The 17,049-nt window shown below is 39.0% G+C and overlaps 1 non-coding gene across 1 annotated transcript; it reads right to left on the bottom strand.

The window, feature by feature from the left end:
* Positions 1-14,155: 14,155 nt before the first annotated feature.
* On the bottom strand, positions 14,156-14,228 carry TRNAA-AGC (transfer RNA alanine (anticodon AGC)). Its single transcript has one exon. It is a non-coding gene; the product is annotated as a tRNA-Ala (tRNA).
* Between the last annotated feature and the right edge of the window lie 2,821 nt (positions 14,229-17,049).

Genomic DNA, 17,049 nt, shown 5'->3' with positions numbered 1-17,049 from the left:
CTAGGGGATGTTTTACACTTCAGGTTGGCATGTTTAGTACTTGAATAGGAGTGATATCACTGCATGTTAACCTAGACTCAGGCCCTACCTAATCTTGGAGATACCTTTCTCATGAATGAGTAACCAAGGGAGATACAATTTTTAGGAGTTAGTGCATGTCTAATGCAAGATTAATCACCATATTATGAGAGCCAATGCTATCATCCAGCAAAAAATACTCGTTTTCGCCCAACGTGGGGCTCGAACCCACGACCCTGAGATTAAGAGTCTCATGCTCTACCGACTGAGCTAGCCGGGCTCCCACTTAAATATGGTATGCAGACTCATCATTTTTTATTAAGGAAAACCGTTTCTGGATATTCCTCTGCTCTTGTTTTGCAAGGAACTTCACTTTTATACATCCTTCAGAGGAAAGAATGTCAAGTAAAATAAGACGAAATGAAAATGGAAGGTGTGAAATTTTCATTTTGAGATTGCATAAGAAATCAAATTCCTCTCACGTGCTATAGAATACCTAAACACTTTTGATTAAACCACTTTAGTTGTTATAATGACACCAAATTTGAAAGCCATCTGTGACTTTTCTGTTCTTACTCTGCAACAACCATGGCAATTACAAGTTAAAAAGTAAAATGTATGCAAATTTTAGAATGGAGAATGCGGGCATCGATCCCGCTACCTCTCGCATGCTAAGCGAGCGCTCTACCATTTGAGCTAATTCCCCTGTGTGCTCACTCATCATCACATTTCAAAAGTAACGTTACTGCTGTCCACACTTTATTTTAAGTCTAATTGCCCATAACATGAGTGTTCAGTTCACTCCTAACTGATGCCTTAACTACACCTAGGGGATGTTTTACACTTCAGGTTGGCATGTTTAGTACTTGAATAGGAGTGATATCACTGCATGTTAACCTAGACTCAGGCCCTACCTAATCTTGGAGATACCTTTCTCATGAATGAGTAACCAAGGGAGATACAATTTTTAGGAGTTAGTGCATGTCTAATGCAAGATTAATCACCATATTATGAGAGCCAATGCTATCATCCAGCAAAAAATACTCGTTTTCGCCCAACGTGGGGCTCGAACCCACGACCCTGAGATTAAGAGTCTCATGCTCTACCGACTGAGCTAGCCGGGCTCCCACTTAAATATGGTATGCAGACTCATCATTTTTTATTAAGGAAAACCGTTTCTGGATATTCCTCTGCTCTTGTTTTGCAAGGAACTTCACTTTTATACATCCTTCAGAGGAAAGAATGTCAAGTAAAATAAGACGAAATGAAAATGGAAGGTGTGAAATTTTCATTTTGAGATTGCATAAGAAATCAAATTCCTCTCACGTGCTATAGAATACCTAAACACTTTTGATTAAACCACTTTAGTTGTTATAATGACACCAAATTTGAAAGCCATCTGTGACTTTTCTGTTCTTACTCTGCAACAACCATGGCAATTACAAGTTAAAAAGTAAAATGTATGCAAATTTTGGAATGGAGAATGCGGGCATCGATCCCGCTACCTCTCACATGCTAAGCGAGCGCTCTACCATTTGAGCTAATTCCCCTGTGTGCTCACTCAGCATCACATTTCAAAAGTAACGTTACTGCTGTCCACACTTTATTTTAAGTCTAATTGCCCATAACATGAGTGTTCAGTTCACTCCTAACTGATGCATTAACTACACCTAGGGGATGTTTTACATTTCAGGTTGGCATGTTTAGTACTTGAATAGGAGTGATATCACTGCATGTTAACCTAGACTCAGGCCCTACCTAATCTTGGAGATACATTTCTCATGAATGAGTAACCAAGGGAGATACAATTTTTAGGAGTTAGTGCATGTCTAATGCAAGATTAATCACCATATTATGAGAGCCAATGCTATCATCCAGCAAAAAATACTGGTTTTCGCCCAACGTGGGGCTCGAACCCACGACCCTGAGATTAAGAGTCTTATGCTCTACCGACTGAGCTAGCCGGGCTCCCACTTAAATATGGTATGCAGACTCATCATTTTTTATTAAGGAAAACTGTTTCTGGATATTCCTCTGCTCTTGTTTTGCAAGGAACTTCACTTTTATACATCCTTCAGAGGAAAGAATGTCAAGTAAAATAAGACGAAATGAAAATGGAAGGTGTGAAATTTTCATTTTGAGATTGCATAAGAAATCAAATTCCTCTCACGTGCTATAGAATACCTAAACACTTTTGATTAAACCACTTTAGTTGTTATAATGACACCAAATTTGAAAGCCATCTGTGACTTTTCTGTTCTTACTCTGCAACAACCATGGCAATTACAAGTTAAAAAGTAAAATGTATGCAAATTTTAAAATGGAGAATGCGGGCATCGATCCCGCTACCTCTCGCATGCTAAGCGAGCGCTCTACCATTTGAGCTAATTCCCCTGTGTGCTCACTCAGCATCACATTTCAAAAGTAACGTTACTGCTGTCCACACTTTATTTTAAGTCTAATTGCCCATAACATGAGTGTTCAGTTCACTCCTAACTGATGCCTTAACTACACCTAGGGGATGTTTTACACTTCAGGTTGGCATGTTTAGTACTTGAATAGGAGTGATATCACTGTATGTTAACCTAGACTCAGGCCCTACCTAATCTTGGAGATACATTTCTCATGAATGAGTAACCAAGGGAGATACAATTTTTAGGAGTTAGTGCATGTCTAATGCAAGATTAATCACCATATTATGAGAGCCAATGCAATCATCCAGCAAAAAATAATCGTTTTCGCCCAACGTGGGGCTCGAACCCACGACCCTGATATTAAGAGTCTCATGCTCTACCGACTGAGCTAGCCGGGCTCCCACTTAAATATGGTATGCAGACTCATCATTTTTTATTAAGGAAAACCGTTTCTGGATATTCCTCTGCTCTTGTTTTGCAAGGAACTTCACTTTTATACATCCTTCAGAGGAAAGAATGTCAAGTAAAATAAGACGAAATGAAAATGGAAGGTGTGAAATTTTCATTTTGAGATTGCATAAGAAATCAAATTCCTCTCACGTGCTATAGAATACCTAAACACTTTTGATTAAACCACTTTAGTTGTTATAATGACACCAAATTTGAAAGCCATCTGTGACTTTTCTGTTCTTACTCTTCAACAACCATGGCAATTACAAGTTAAAAAGTAAAATGTATGCAAATTTTAGAATGGAGAATGCGGGCATCGATCCCGCTACCTCTCGCATGCTAAGCGAGCGCTCTACCATTTGAGCTAATTCCCCTGTGTGCTCACTCAGCATCACATTTCAAAAGTAACGTTACTGCTGTCCACACTTTATTTTAAGTCTAATTGCCCATAACATGAGTGTTCAGTTCACTCCTAACTGATGCCTTAACTACACCTAGGGGATGTTTTACACTTCAGGTTGGCATGTTTAGTACTTGAATAGGAGTGATATCACTGCATGTTAACCTAGACTCAGGCCCTACCTAATCCTGGAGATACCTTTCTCATGAATGAGTAACCAAGGGAGATACAATTTTTAGGAGTTAGTGCATGTCTAATGCAAGATTAATCACCATATTATGAGAGCCAATGCTATCATCCAGCAAAAAATACTCGTTTTCGCCCAACGTGGGGCTCGAACCCACGACCCTGAGATTAAGAGTCTCATGCTCTACCGACTGAGCTAGCCGGGCTCCCACTTAAATATGGTATGCAGACTCATCATTTTTTATTAAGGAAAACCGTTTCTGGATATTCCTCTGCTCTTGTTTTGCAAGGAACTTCACTTTTATACATCCTTCAGAGGAAAGAATGTCAAGTAAAATAAGACGAAATGAAAATGGAAGGTGTGAAATTTTCATTTTGAGATTGCATAAGAAATCAAATTCCTCTCACGTGCTATAGAATACCTAAACACTTTTGATTAAACCACTTTAGTTGTTATAATGACACCAAATTTGAAAGCCATCTGTGACTTTTCTGTTCTTACTCTGCAACAACCATGGCAATTACAAGTTAAAAAGTAAAATGTATGCAAATTTTGGAATGGAGAATGCGGGCATCGATCCCGCTACCTCTCACATGCTAAGCGAGCGCTCTACCATTTGAGCTAATTCCCCTGTGTGCTCACTCAGCATCACATTTCAAAAGTAACGTTACTGCTGTCCACACTTTATTTTAAGTCTAATTGCCCATAACATGAGTGTTCAGTTCACTCCTAACTGATGCATTAACTACACCTAGGGGATGTTTTACATTTCAGGTTGGCATGTTTAGTACTTGAATAGGAGTGATATCACTGCATGTTAACCTAGACTCAGGCCCTACCTAATCTTGGAGATACATTTCTCATGAATGAGTAACCAAGGGAGATACAATTTTTAGGAGTTAGTGCATGTCTAATGCAAGATTAATCACCATATTATGAGAGCCAATGCAATCATCCAGCAAAAAATACTCGTTTTCGCCCAACGTGGGGCTCGAACCCACGACCCTGATATTAAGAGTCTCATGCTCTACCGACTGAGCTAGCCGGGCTCCCACTTAAATATGGTATGCAGACTCATCATTTTTTATTAAGGAAAACCGTTTCTGGATATTCCTCTGCTCTTGTTTTGCAAGGAACTTCACTTTTATACATCCTTCAGAGGAAAGAATGTCAAGTAATATAAGACGAAATGAAAATGGAAGGTGTGAAATTTTCATTTTGAGATTGCATAAGAAATCAAATTCCTCTCACGTGCTATAGAATACCTAAACACTTTTGATTAAACCACTTTAGTTGTTATAATGACACCAAATTTGAAAGCCATCTGTGACTTTTCTGTTCTTACTCTTCAACAACCATGGCAATTACAAGTTAAAAAGTAAAATGTATGCAAATTTTAAAATGGAGAATGCGGGCATCGATCCCGCTACCTCTCGCATGCTAAGCGAGCGCTCTACCATTTGAGCTAATTCCCCTGTGTGCTCACTCAGCATCACATTTCAAAAGTAACGTTACTGCTGTCCACACTTTATTTTAAGTCTAATTGCCCATAACATGAGTGTTCAGTTCACTCCTAACTGATGCCTTAACTACACCTAGGGGATGTTTTACACTTCAGGTTGGCATGTTTAGTACTTGAATAGGAGTGATATCACTGTATGTTAACCTAGACTCAGGCCCTACCTAATCTTGGAGATACATTTCTCATGAATGAGTAACCAAGGGAGATACAATTTTTAGGAGTTAGTGCATGTCTAATGCAAGATTAATCACCATATTATGAGAGCCAATGCAATCATCCAGCAAAAAATACTTGTTTTCGCCCAACGTGGGGCTCGAACCCACGACCCTGAGATTAAGAGTCTCATGCTCTACCGACTGAGCTAGCCGGGCTCCCACTTAAATATGGTATGCAGACTCATCATTTTTTATTAAGGAAAACCGTTTCTGGATATTCCTCTGCTCTTGTTTTGCAAGGAACTTCACTTTTATACATCCTTCAGAGGAAAGAATGTCAAGTAAAATAAGACGAAATGAAAATGGAAGGTGTGAAATTTTCATTTTGAGATTGCATAAGAAATCAAATTCCTCTCACGTGCTATAGAATACCTAAACACTTTTGATTAAACCACTTTAGTTGTTATAATGACACCAAATTTGAAAGCCATCTGTGACTTTTCTGTTCTTACTCTGCAACAACCATGGCAATTACAAGTTAAAAAGTAAAATGTATGCAAATTTTAAAATGGAGAATGCGGGCATCGATCCCGCTACCTCTCGCATGCTAAGCGAGCGCTCTACCATTTGAGCTAATTCCCCTGTGTGCTCACTCAGCATCACATTTCAAAAGTAACGTTACTGCTGTCCACACTTTATTTTAAGTCTAATTGCCCATAACATGAGTGTTCAGTTCACTCCTAACTGATGCCTTAACTACACCTAGGGGATGTTTTACACTTCAGGTTGGCATGTTTAGTACTTGAATAGGAGTGATATCACTGTATGTTAACCTAGACTCAGGCCCTACCTAATCTTGGAGATACATTTCTCATGAATGAGTAACCAAGGGAGATACAATTTTTAGGAGTTAGTGCATGTCTAATGCAAGATTAATCACCATATTATGAGAGCCAATGCAATCATCCAGCAAAAAATACTTGTTTTCGCCCAACGTGGGGCTCGAACCCACGACCCTGAGATTAAGAGTCTCATGCTCTACCGACTGAGCTAGCCGGGCTCCCACTTAAATATGGTATGCAGACTCATCATTTTTTATTAAGGAAAACCGTTTCTGGATATTCCTCTGCTCTTGTTTTGCAAGGAACTTCACTTTTATACATCCTTCAGAGGAAAGAATGTCAAGTAAAATAAGACGAAATGAAAATGGAAGGTGTGAAATTTTCATTTTGAGATTGCATAAGAAATCAAATTCCTCTCACGTGCTATAGAATACCTAAACACTTTTGATTAAACCACTTTAGTTGTTATAATGACACCAAATTTGAAAGCCATCTGTGACTTTTCTGTTCTTACTCTGCAACAACCATGGCAATTACAAGTTAAAAAGTAAAATGTATGCAAATTTTGGAATGGAGAATGCGGGCATCGATCCCGCTACCTCTCACATGCTAAGCGAGCGCTCTACCATTTGAGCTAATTCCCCTGTGTGCTCACTCAGCATCACATTTCAAAAGTAACGTTACTGCTGTCCACACTTTATTTTAAGTCTAATTGCCCATAACATGAGTGTTCAGTTCACTCCTAACTGATGCATTAACTACACCTAGGGGATGTTTTACATTTCAGGTTGGCATGTTTAGTACTTGAATAGGAGTGATATCACTGCATGTTAACCTAGACTCAGGCCCTACCTAATCTTGGAGATACATTTCTCATGAATGAGTAACCAAGGGAGATACAATTTTTAGGAGTTAGTGCATGTCTAATGCAAGATTAATCACCATATTATGAGAGCCAATGCTATCATCCAGCAAAAAATACTCGTTTTCGCCCAACGTGGGGCTCGAACCCACGACCCTGAGATTAAGAGTCTCATGCTCTACCGACTGAGCTAGCCGGGCTCCCACTTTAAAATGGTATGCAGACTCATCATTTTTTATTAAGGAAAACTGTTTCTGGATATTCCTCTGCTCTTGTTTTGCAAGGAACTTCACTTTTATACATCCTTCAGAGGAAAGAATGTCAAGTAAAATAAGACGAAATGAAAATGGAAGGTGTGAAATTTTCATTTTGAGATTGCATAAGAAATCAAATTCCTCTCACGTGCTATAGAATACCTAAACACTTTTGATTAAACCACTTTAGTTGTTATAATGACACCAAATTTGAAAGCCATCTGTGACTTTTCTGTTCTTACTCTGCAACAACCATGGCAATTACAAGTTAAAAAGTAAAATGTATGCAAATTTTAAAATGGAGAATGCGGGCATCGATCCCGCTACCTCTCGCATGCTAAGCGAGCGCTCTACCATTTGAGCTAATTCCCCTGTGTGCTCACTCAGCATCACATTTCAAAAGTAACGTTACTGCTGTCCACACTTTATTTTAAGTCTAATTGCCCATAACATGAGTGTTCAGTTCACTCCTAACTGATGCCTTAACTACACCTAGGGGATGTTTTACACTTCAGGTTGGCATGTTTAGTACTTGAATAGGAGTGATATCACTGTATGTTAACCTAGACTCAGGCCCTACCTAATCTTGGAGATACCTTTCTCATGAATGAGTAACCAAGGGAGATACAATTTTTAGGAGTTAGTGCATGTCTAATGCAAGATTAATCACCATATTATGAGAGCCAATGCTATCATCCAGCAAAAAATACTCGTTTTCGCCCAACGTGGGGCTCGAACCCACGACCCTGAGATTAAGAGTCTCATGCTCTACCGACTGAGCTAGCCGGGCTCCCACTTAAATATGGTATGCAGACTCATCATTTTTTATTAAGGAAAACCGTTTCTGGATATTCCTCTGCTCTTGTTTTGCAAGGAACTTCACTTTTATACATCCTTCAGAGGAAAGAATGTCAAGTAAAATAAGACGAAATGAAAATGGAAGGTGTGAAATTTTCATTTTGAGATTGCATAAGAAATCAAATTCCTCTCACGTGCTATAGAATACCTAAACACTTTTGATTAAACCACTTTAGTTGTTATAATGACACCAAATTTGAAAGCCATCTGTGACTTTTCTGTTCTTACTCTGCAACAACCATGGCAATTACAAGTTAAAAAGTAAAATGTATGCAAATTTTGGAATGGAGAATGCGGGCATCGATCCCGCTACCTCTCACATGCTAAGCGAGCGCTCTACCATTTGAGCTAATTCCCCTGTGTGCTCACTCAGCATCACATTTCAAAAGTAACGTTACTGCTGTCCACACTTTATTTTAAGTCTAATTGCCCATAACATGAGTGTTCAGTTCACTCCTAACTGATGCATTAACTACACCTAGGGGATGTTTTACATTTCAGGTTGGCATGTTTAGTACTTGAATAGGAGTGATATCACTGCATGTTAACCTAGACTCAGGCCCTACCTAATCTTGGAGATACATTTCTCATGAATGAGTAACCAAGGGAGATACAATTTTTAGGAGTTAGTGCATGTCTAATGCAAGATTAATCACCATATTATGAGAGCCAATGCTATCATCCAGCAAAAAATACTCGTTTTCGCCCAACGTGGGGCTCGAACCCACGACCCTGAGATTAAGAGTCTCATGCTCTACCGACTGAGCTAGCCGGGCTCCCACTTTAAAATGGTATGCAGACTCATCATTTTTTATTAAGGAAAACTGTTTCTGGATATTCCTCTGCTCTTGTTTTGCAAGGAACTTCACTTTTATACATCCTTCAGAGGAAAGAATGTCAAGTAAAATAAGACGAAATGAAAATGGAAGGTGTGAAATTTTCATTTTGAGATTGCATAAGAAATCAAATTCCTCTCACGTGCTATAGAATACCTAAACACTTTTGATTAAACCACTTTAGTTGTTATAATGACACCAAATTTGAAAGCCATCTGTGACTTTTCTGTTCTTACTCTGCAACAACCATGGCAATTACAAGTTAAAAAGTAAAATGTATGCAAATTTTAAAATGGAGAATGCGGGCATCGATCCCGCTACCTCTCGCATGCTAAGCGAGCGCTCTACCATTTGAGCTAATTCCCCTGTGTGCTCACTCAGCATCACATTTCAAAAGTAACGTTACTGCTGTCCACACTTTATTTTAAGTCTAATTGCCCATAACATGAGTGTTCAGTTCACTCCTAACTGATGCCTTAACTACACCTAGGGGATGTTTTACACTTCAGGTTGGCATGTTTAGTACTTGAATAGGAGTGATATCACTGTATGTTAACCTAGACTCAGGCCCTACCTAATCTTGGAGATACCTTTCTCATGAATGAGTAACCAAGGGAGATACAATTTTTAGGAGTTAGTGCATGTCTAATGCAAGATTAATCACCATATTATGAGAGCCAATGCTATCATCCAGCAAAAAATACTCGTTTTCGCCCAACGTGGGGCTCGAACCCACGACCCTGAGATTAAGAGTCTCATGCTCTACCGACTGAGCTAGCCGGGCTCCCACTTAAATATGGTATGCAGACTCATCATTTTTTATTAAGGAAAACCGTTTCTGGATATTCCTCTGCTCTTGTTTTGCAAGGAACTTCACTTTTATACATCCTTCAGAGGAAAGAATGTCAAGTAAAATAAGACGAAATGAAAATGGAAGGTGTGAAATTTTCATTTTGAGATTGCATAAGAAATCAAATTCCTCTCACGTGCTATAGAATACCTAAACACTTTTGATTAAACCACTTTAGTTGTTATAATGACACCAAATTTGAAAGCCATCTGTGACTTTTCTGTTCTTACTCTGCAACAACCATGGCAATTACAAGTTAAAAAGTAAAATGTATGCAAATTTTAAAATGGAGAATGCGGGCATCGATCCCGCTACCTCTCGCATGCTAAGCGAGCGCTCTACCATTTGAGCTAATTCCCCTGTGTGCTCACTCAGCATCACATTTCAAAAGTAACGTTACTGCTGTCCACACTTTATTTTAAGTCTAATTGCCCATAACATGAGTGTTCAGTTCACTCCTAACTGATGCCTTAACTACACCTAGGGGATGTTTTACACTTCAGGTTGGCATGTTTAGTACTTGAATAGGAGTGATATCACTGTATGTTAACCTAGACTCAGGCCCTACCTTATCTTGGAGATACATTTCTCATGAATGAGTAACCAAGGGAGATACAATTTTTAGGAGTTAGTGCATGTCTAATGCAAGATTAATCACCATATTATGAGAGCCAATGCAATCATCCAGCAAAAAATAATCGTTTTCGCCCAACGTGGGGCTCGAACCCACGACCCTGATATTAAGAGTCTCATGCTCTACCGACTGAGCTAGCCGGGCTCCCACTTAAATATGGTATGCAGACTCATCATTTTTTATTAAGGAAAACCGTTTCTGGATATTCCTCTGCTCTTGTTTTGCAAGGAACTTCACTTTTATACATCCTTCAGAGGAAAGAATGTCAAGTAAAATAAGACGAAATGAAAATGGAAGGTGTGAAATTTTCATTTTGAGATTGCATAAGAAATCAAATTCCTCTCACGTGCTATAGAATACCTAAACACTTTTGATTAAACCACTTTAGTTGTTATAATGACACCAAATTTGAAAGCCATCTGTGACTTTTCTGTTCTTACTCTTCAACAACCATGGCAATTACAAGTTAAAAAGTAAAATGTATGCAAATTTTAGAATGGAGAATGCGGGCATCGATCCCGCTACCTCTCGCATGCTAAGCGAGCGCTCTACCATTTGAGCTAATTCCCCTGTGTGCTCACTCAGCATCACATTTCAAAAGTAACGTTACTGCTGTCCACACTTTATTTTAAGTCTAATTGCCCATAACATGAGTGTTCAGTTCACTCCTAACTGATGCCTTAACTACACCTAGGGGATGTTTTACACTTCAGGTTGGCATGTTTAGTACTTGAATAGGAGTGATATCACTGCATGTTAACCTAGACTCAGGCCCTACCTAATCTTGGAGATACCTTTCTCATGAATGAGTAACCAAGGGAGATACAATTTTTAGGAGTTAGTGCATGTCTAATGCAAGATTAATCACCATATTATGAGAGCCAATGCTATCATCCAGCAAAAAATACTCGTTTTCGCCCAACGTGGGGCTCGAACCCACGACCCTGAGATTAAGAGTCTCATGCTCTACCGACTGAGCTAGCCGGGCTCCCACTTAAATATGGTATGCAGACTCATCATTTTTTATTAAGGAAAACCGTTTCTGGATATTCCTCTGCTCTTGTTTTGCAAGGAACTTCACTTTTATACATCCTTCAGAGGAAAGAATGTCAAGTAAAATAAGACGAAATGAAAATGGAAGGTGTGAAATTTTCATTTTGAGATTGCATAAGAAATCAAATTCCTCTCACGTGCTATAGAATACCTAAACACTTTTGATTAAACCACTTTAGTTGTTATAATGACACCAAATTTGAAAGCCATCTGTGACTTTTCTGTTCTTACTCTGCAACAACCATGGCAATTACAAGTTAAAAAGTAAAATGTATGCAAATTTTGGAATGGAGAATGCGGGCATCGATCCCGCTACCTCTCACATGCTAAGCGAGCGCTCTACCATTTGAGCTAATTCCCCTGTGTGCTCACTCAGCATCACATTTCAAAAGTAACGTTACTGCTGTCCACACTTTATTTTAAGTCTAATTGCCCATAACATGAGTGTTCAGTTCACTCCTAACTGATGCATTAACTACACCTAGGGGATGTTTTACATTTCAGGTTGGCATGTTTAGTACTTGAATAGGAGTGATATCACTGCATGTTAACCTAGACTCAGGCCCTACCTAATCTTGGAGATACCTTTCTCATGAATGAGTAACCAAGGGAGATACAATTTTTAGGAGTTAGTGCATGTCTAATGCAAGATTAATCACCATATTATGAGAGCCAATGCTATCATCCAGCAAAAAATACTCGTTTTCGCCCAACGTGGGGCTCGAACCCACGACCCTGAGATTAAGAGTCTCATGCTCTACCGACTGAGCTAGCCGGGCTCCCACTTAAATATGGTATGCAGACTCATCATTTTTTATTAAGGAAAACCGTTTCTGGATATTCCTCTGCTCTTGTTTTGCAAGGAACTTCACTTTTATACATCCTTCAGAGGAAAGAATGTCAAGTAAAATAAGACGAAATGAAAATGGAAGGTGTGAAATTTTCATTTTGAGATTGCATAAGAAATCAAATTCCTCTCACGTGCTATAGAATACCTAAACACTTTTGATTAAACCACTTTAGTTGTTATAATGACACCAAATTTGAAAGCCATCTGTGACTTTTCTGTTCTTACTCTGCAACAACCATGGCAATTACAAGTTAAAAAGTAAAATGTATGCAAATTTTGGAATGGAGAATGCGGGCATCGATCCCGCTACCTCTCACATGCTAAGCGAGCGCTCTACCATTTGAGCTAATTCCCCTGTGTGCTCACTCAGCATCACATTTCAAAAGTAACGTTACTGCTGTCCACACTTTATTTTAAGTCTAATTGCCCATAACATGAGTGTTCAGTTCACTCCTAACTGATGCATTAACTACACCTAGGGGATGTTTTACATTTCAGGTTGGCATGTTTAGTACTTGAATAGGAGTGATATCACTGCATGTTAACCTAGACTCAGGCCCTACCTAATCTTGGAGATACATTTCTCATGAATGAGTAACCAAGGGAGATACAATTTTTAGGAGTTAGTGCATGTCTAATGCAAGATTAATCACCATATTATGAGAGCCAATGCAATCATCCAGCAAAAAATACTCGTTTTCGCCCAACGTGGGGCTCGAACCCACGACCCTGATATTAAGAGTCTCATGCTCTACCGACTGAGCTAGCCGGGCTCCCACTTAAATATGGTATGCAGACTCATCATTTTTTATTAAGGAAAACCGTTTCTGGATATTCCTCTGCTCTTGTTTTGCAAGGAACTTCACTTTTATACATCCTTCAGAGGAAAGAATGTCAAGTAAAATAAGACGAAATGAAAATGGAAGGTGTGAAATTTTCATTTTGAGATTGCATAAGAAATCAAATTCCTCTCACGTGCTATAGAATACCTAAACACTTTTGATTAAACCACTTTAGTTGTTATAATGACACCAAATTTGAAAGCCATCTGTGACTTTTCTGTTCTTACTCTGCAACAACCATGGCAATTACAAGTTAAAAAGTAAAATGTATGCAAATTTTAAAATGGAGAATGCGGGCATCGATCCCGCTACCTCTCGCATGCTAAGCGAGCGCTCTACCATTTGAGCTAATTCCCCTGTGTGCTCACTCAGCATCACATTTCAAAAGTAACGTTACTGCTGTCCACACTTTATTTTAAGTCTAATTGCCCATAACATGAGTGTTCAGTTCACTCCTAACTGATGCCTTAACTACACCTAGGGGATGTTTTACACTTCAGGTTGGCATGTTTAGTACTTGAATAGGAGTGATATCACTGTATGTTAACCTAGACTCAGGCCCTACCTAATCTTGGAGATACATTTCTCATGAATGAGTAACCAAGGGAGATACAATTTTTAGGAGTTAGTGCATGTCTAATGCAAGATTAATCACCATATTATGAGAGCCAATGCAATCATCCAGCAAAAAATAATCGTTTTCGCCCAACGTGGGGCTCGAACCCACGACCCTGAGATTAAGAGTCTCATGCTCTACCGACTGAGCTAGCCGGGCTCCCACTTTAATATGGTATGCAGACTCATCATTTTTTATTAAGGAAAACTGTTTCTGGATATTCCTCTGCTCTTGTTTTGCAAGGAACTTCACTTTTATACATCCTTCAGAGGAAAGAATGTCAAGTAAAATAAGACGAAATGAAAATGGAAGGTGTGAAATTTTCATTTTGAGATTGCATAAGAAATCAAATTCCTCTCACGTGCTATAGAATACCTAAACACTTTTGATTAAACCACTTTAGTTGTTATAATGACACCAAATTTGAAAGCCATCTGTGACTTTTCTGTTCTTACTCTGCAACAACCATGGCAATTACAAGTTAAAAAGTAAAATGTATGCAAATTTTAAAATGGAGAATGCGGGCATCGATCCCGCTACCTCTCGCTTGCTAAGCGAGCGCTCTACCATTTGAGCTAATTCCCCTGTGTGCTCACTCAGCATCACATTTCAAAAGTAACGTTACTGCTGTCCACACTTTATTTTAAGTCTAATTGCCCATAACATGAGTGTTCAGTTCACTCCTAACTGATGCCTTAACTACACCTAGGGGATGTTTTACACTTCAGGTTGGCATGTTTAGTACTTGAATAGGAGTGATATCACTGTATGTTAACCTAGACTCAGGCCCTACCTAATCTTGGAGATACATTTCTCATGAATGAGTAACCAAGGGAGATACAATTTTTAGGAGTTAGTGCATGTCTAATGCAAGATTAATCACCATATTATGAGAGCCAATGCTATCATCCAGCAAAAAATACTCGTTTTCGCCCAACGTGGGGCTCGAACCCACGACCCTGAGATTAAGAGTCTCATGCTCTACCGACTGAGCTAGCCGGGCTCCCACTTAAATATGGTATGCAGACTCATCATTTTTTATTAAGGAAAACCGTTTCTGGATATTCCTCTGCTCTTGTTTTGCAAGGAACTTCACTTTTATACATCCTTCAGAGGAAAGAATGTCAAGTAAAATAAGACGAAATGAAAATGGAAGGTGTGAAATTTTCATTTTGAGATTGCATAAGAAATCAAATTCCTCTCACGTGCTATAGAATACCTAAACACTTTTGATTAAACCACTTTAGTTGTTATAATGACACCAAATTTGAAAGCCATCTGTGACTTTTCTGTTCTTACTCTGCAACAACCATGGCAATTACAAGTTAAAAAGTAAAATGTATGCAAATTTTGGAATGGAGAATGCGGGCATCGATCCCGCTACCTCTCACATGCTAAGCGAGCGCTCTACCATTTGAGCTAATTCCCCTGTGTGCTCACTCAGCATCACATTTCAAAAGTAACGTTACTGCTGTCCACACTTTATTTTAAGTCTAATTGCCCATAACATGAGTGTTCAGTTCACTCCTAACTGATGCATTAACTACACCTAGGGGATGTTTTACATTTCAGGTTGGCATGTTTAGTACTTGAATAGGAGTGATATCACTGCATGTTAACCTAGACTCAGGCCCTACCTAATCTTGGAGATACATTTCTCATGAATGAGTAACCAAGGGAGATACAATTTTTAGGAGTTAGTGCATGTCTAATGCAAGATTAATCACCATATTATGAGAGCCAATGCTATCATCCAGCAAAAAATACTCGTTTTCGCCCAACGTGGGGCTCGAACCCACGACCCTGAGATTAAGAGTCTCATGCTCTACCGACTGAGCTAGCCGGGCTCCCTCTTAAATATGGTATGCAGACTCATCATTTTTTATTAAGGAAAACTGTTTCTGGATATTCCTCTGCTCTTGTTTTGCAAGGAACTTCACTTTTATACATCCTTCAGAGGAAAGAATGTCAAGTAAAATAAGACGAAATGAAAATGGAAGGTGTGAAATTTTCATTTTGAGATTGCATAAGAAATCAAATTCCTCTCACGTGCTATAGAATACCTAAACACTTTTGATTAAACCACTTTAGTTGTTATAATGACACCAAATTTGAAAGCCATCTGTGACTTTTCTGTTCTTACTCTGCAACAACCATGGCAATTACAAGTTAAAAAGTAAAATGTATGCAAATTTTAAAATGGAGAATGCGGGCATCGATCCCGCTACCTCTCGCATGCTAAGCGAGCGCTCTACCATTTGAGCTAATTCCCCTGTGTGCTCACTCAGCATCACATTTCAAAAGTAACGTTACTGCTGTCCACACTTTATTTTAAGTCTAATTGCCCATAACATGAGTGTTCAGTTCACTCCTAACTGATGCCTTAACTACACCTAGGGGATGTTTTACACTTCAGGTTGGCATGTTTAGTACTTGAATAGGAGTGATATCACTGTATGTTAACCTAGACTCAGGCCCTACCTAATCTTGGAGATACATTTCTCATGAATGAGTAACCAAGGGAGATACAATTTTTAGGAGTTAGTGCATGTCTAATGCAAGATTAATCACCATATTATGAGAGCCAATGCAATCATCCAGCAAAAAATACTTGTTTTCGCCCAACGTGGGGCTCGAACCCACGACCCTGAGATTAAGAGTCTCATGCTCTACCGACTGAGCTAGCCGGGCTCCCACTTAAATATGGTATGCAGACTCATCATTTTTTATTAAGGAAAACCGTTTCTGGATATTCCTCTGCTCTTGTTTTGCAAGGAACTTCACTTTTATACATCCTTCAGAGGAAAGAATGTCAAGTAAAATAAGACGAAATGAAAATGGAAGGTGTGAAATTTTCATTTTGAGATTGCATAAGAAATCAAATTCCTCTCACGTGCTATAGAATACCTAAACACTTTTGATTAAACCACTTTAGTTGTTATAATGACACCAAATTTGAAAGCCATCTGTGACTTTTCTGTTCTTACTCTGCAACAACCATGGCAATTACAAGTTAAAAAGTAAAATGTATGCAAATTTTGGAATGGAGAATGCGGGCATCGATCCCGCTACCTCTCACATGCTAAGCGAGCGCTCTACCATTTGAGCTAATTCCCCTGTGTGCTCACTCAGCATCACATTTCAAAAGTAACGTTACTGCTGTCCACACTTTATTTTAAGTCTAATTGCCCATAACATGAGTGTTCAGTTCACTCCTAACTGATGCATTAACTACACCTAGGGGATGTTTTACATTTCAGGTTGGCATGTTTAGTACTTGAATAGGAGTGATATCACTGCATGTTAACCTAGACTCAGGCCCTACCTAATCTTGGAGATACATTTCTCATGAATGAGTAACCAAGGGAGATACAATTTTTAGGAGTTAGTGCATGTCTAATGCAAG

The sequence above is a fragment of the Triturus cristatus genome, chromosome 4_1 (assembly GCF_964204655.1).
Source record: "Triturus cristatus chromosome 4_1, aTriCri1.1, whole genome shotgun sequence".
Classification (NCBI taxonomy): Eukaryota; Metazoa; Chordata; class Amphibia; order Caudata; family Salamandridae; genus Triturus; species Triturus cristatus.
The sequence above is the reverse complement of the archived record's forward strand: the minus strand, read 5'-3'. Positions and strand labels throughout refer to the sequence as shown.